Source organism: Danio rerio, chromosome 5 (genome assembly GCF_049306965.1).
Source record: "Danio rerio strain Tuebingen ecotype United States chromosome 5, GRCz12tu, whole genome shotgun sequence".
Classification (NCBI taxonomy): domain Eukaryota; kingdom Metazoa; phylum Chordata; class Actinopteri; order Cypriniformes; family Danionidae; genus Danio; species Danio rerio.
Genome location: NC_133180.1, coordinates 63018446 through 63022500, shown reverse-complemented (window position 1 = coordinate 63022500; position 4055 = coordinate 63018446).

The following is a 4055-nucleotide window of genomic DNA, read 5'->3' as shown; positions in this document are numbered from 1 at the left end:
TTTTTATTTTATATTTTATTGTCGTTTCTTTGTCAAATATCTAAAAAAAATGTTAAACCATTTTCTTGAAGCATTTTTTAGACGAGCAAAAAAATGTCTTGCATTAAGAAATAATATGTCAAAATTATATTATATATTATTAATATTTTTCTGAAAAAAGCTAAATAACCTGCCAGTACCGTAAGCAAAATTATATTATGTCATAAAGAAAAAGAAGATTATTTTGCTTACCCCATTGGTAGATTATTTAGATTGTTTTAATAAATGAAAATTGCTTAATTTTTGCCATATTAATTCTGAAAAACAGAAAATATGTTTTGCTTGCCGAGCAAATGCTTCTTGAATTAATCATTTTCACGGTGGTTGAGAGAGCTTAATGTGCTGCATTTTAAGAAAACAAGGGCAATTACAAAAAATGCCAGCAAATTAAGAAAAGATCTGTTTGATTGCACACGTGCTGCAAATCCTCACAACATAAACATTTTTTTTGTATTTTCACACAACGCAAACAAATTAATAAAATGTGCTGCATTTGCTCACAACACAAACAATTTACGAAAACACGCTGCATTGTCTCACAACACTTTCAAAAACAACAAAATATAACAGAACTGTTTCAAGTGGACCCAAAAATGTGACCGGCGCTGCTGTGTCATGACTATCGCTCATTGAAGTTATAGGTGATCATTGAAAGGTGAGTTTTTTGTTTGTTTATTTTACCATCCTGATTCCTGTGTCTTTCGTATTTTATTAGCCTAAATAACCATAACTTAAATAGCCGGGTCTGTTATGTTTTAGGGTCCCCTTGAAACATTTCTATTGTGTTCCCTATTATTTAAAAGTGTTATGAGAAATTGCAGCATGTTTATTTTTTCATGAATTTGCTGGCGTTTTCTTTGTAATTGCAAGTGCTTTCTTAAATAGCAGCATTTTAAGCTCTCTTGCCCTTTTTGCAGTGCAGTTAAAATTTAGTTTTTTATTATTTTTATTTTTTATATAAAAATTATTTATATTTTTTGTATTATTTTTAATGAGGAGTAAAATAAGGTAAATTGTAATTGATGTTTTTTTTTTTTTTTTATTGTGACCAGTGCTTGGAAAAGTTAGATTGATTTCTTATAAATACTTTAATTAAATAAATATACTTTATAAGACAACAATCTGACTTTTCTAAGCACAGAAGTAACAATTTTTTAAAAATTCTTCCATTATTTACAGCTTTAGATGACTTGTCAAATACAGCCTTTTTATACAGCTTTTTGTATAGGTAGACAGACTTTTTACACCCTTAAAAGTTTGTTCTTTCATGCAGATATCAGTATAATGACAAAAAATGAAAACATGTACTGTAATACTGTTCCAAGTTGTGGATTGTTGCTTAAATTAACAGTAAATTGCATTTAAATTACGAAGCTGGAAAAACGATGTCTCATCTCTTTCAAAGGGGTTTCTGCGTCATCATCTAAAGCGTCAATGGAAGGATTTAAAAAGGATCAGAGTTCCCTGTAGTGTTGTCGGGCTTAATGTGTCGTCACTGTAGACAGCTTAATAATCCCACAAGCCACACATTCATTGCCCTCTGCATGTTTACATATACACCCACAGTCTCTGCACCACTGCGTACCCATTTTCTCTCTTGCAGAACCAACAATGACACATGGGGGGAAATGATGCTTGCTTGATGATGTTTAGTGATAAATCGGAGTCTCTGTGGAGTGCAGAGCTGCAGAACTTTACTCAAAAACACCATAATAATATGAGAAGGCTCTCTTTTACTGGGTTTTATATAAAGCTCAGTTGTATGATTTTAAAGCATTACTCTGCACTGGAAAGTTCTTGGTTAATGGTTATCCCAAACCCCCGGCCAAATGCAATACGGAAAGCAAATCTGACCTCATCTAAAATTCTGGGTCTTCAAACTTTGGCTACAGAAAGATAGGTGAAGATCAACAAGCTGTCTCAAGCTGTCAATTTTGGAATAAATAATAATAATATTAATAATAATAATTGAGAATATTAATAATAATAATTATTATTAGGTGAAAATATATACATATTAAAATCAGTTAATAGTTTAAATAAAAGTTGCTAGGATGGCGAAGCCAATCACCTGACCTAAATCCAATAGAAAATAGGAAGTAAAGATCAGAGTTTATAGACATGATCCGTAGAACTAAGATTTTTTAGACTCTTGCCGCATCATAATTCGCATACTTACTACACACTATAAGTATGTACTTTTTTTGTGAAGGAATACTTTTGAGTGTGTAACAGAAGAGTATGCAAGCTTTGAGTCATACTACTTCCTTGTTAACAGATCAATGAGCTGCTTAGTTATGGGTAGGCCCACACGGAATCTGCGCGCGCAGAATTTCGCAGATTTTCCGCAGAATTCCGCAGATTTCTGCAGTTTTTTTAGCCCATTATAAATACTGTTTATTTACTTGAGTAAATGTGTAATTCGGAATTTATTCAGTTTTTATTCAGTAATTTATTACTTTTTATTTAATATATTAAAGTGTAAGTTATAATACTTCGCTGGATACTCCCAAAATAATTTTGCAGAAATCAGCAGATTTTTACCAAAATTCTCTGCAGAAATAACAAAAAACGTCCACAGATTCTGTCTGGCCCTAGTTATGGGCTCTGTCAATCATCCATATTTCTGTCATGACTAAAAGCCTTTAATACAAAACATTAAATACATTTCAGTACTTTCTCCATGTACCATTTCATTGTTGTAAGACATCTTTTTTCTGACATTTATTAGGGACCAAGTACTGAAACGGATCATAGCCCTTCCGGTATGAACTGCAATTTTGAGGGTCAAAACATGCCTGAAAACTCACAAAACTTTGCAATCGCCCCAGAAGTGGCGAAAATTTACGTTTGTTACAGGTTTTGGAAGTAAGCATGGCAAAATGACTTAACAGCGCCATTTGTGCACTTTTGACAGACTGGCCCCCGAACTACAATTCACGCACATGTACAAAAATTGGCACACACGTTAAACATGCCAATACCTACATAAAAGGTTCTTATAGCGAAATCTCTAACCTAACAGCAAGTCAAACATTTTAAACTTCCTGTGACAAAAAAAGTGCCATTTTTACCATTACCAGGCTTTGTACTTTAACAATCGTCTTCTGGGGATTTTATTAGATCAACACCAAAACTGGGTAGTCATCTAAAGGCCTTGGTTATGTTAAATTGCAGAGATCTAAAGTTTTCATCGAAGGGCGCGTCTGTGGCGGTTTCTCAAACTCTGACGATTCGCCACAAAAAAGGAAGTTGTTATAACTCAGACATGCAATGTCCAATATGCCTCAAAATTCACACGTTTGATAACAGTTCTGACCTAAACACATTTACATGCCAATATCTAGTTACAGATATTTTACAACATAACGAACTCCTCCTGCAAATTAATCACATCAAATCCATGTTCCATTAGTTTAGTCCAAAGACCTTTGTGATGCTAATTTGTGAAGATCTAGTTTTCACTGAAGGGCGTGTTCGTAGCGGACTGACAAAGTTCAGTGCTTCGCCGTAGAGGAGGAATTACTCATAACTCAGCCAACCAATGTCTGATCTGCCTGAAAATTCACAGGTTTGATTAGATTCCTTTCCTGAAGGCATCTACAAGCCAATATGGAGTACCGTCATAGCGCCACCTGCTGACAGAAGGATGTTTTGCATAAATCAGTGATTTTCTTAGATTTTTAAAATATATATTATAGCTTAAATTATTATTGTCCACTGTTCTCTGTCATTCGAGGGCAACCGGGCAGCGGTGAGCGCAAATGTAAGGTCCCTTTCATCGCTGCTTGCAGCTTTAATTTTTCGTGTGTGTGTTTAAAGTGTTTGGAATTTTTCTAAAACCTGGGTCAATTTCATGTCAACAGCTCCTTTAGAAATATATTAACAAGGAAAGTTATATTAAATATATAGTATATATAATATAGTAAAAGTTAAATAAATATATTATACATAGTTTGTGTTGTCCTTTAGCTTGGAAATAACAATTCCTTTATATTGCTAGGCTTTCAATGACC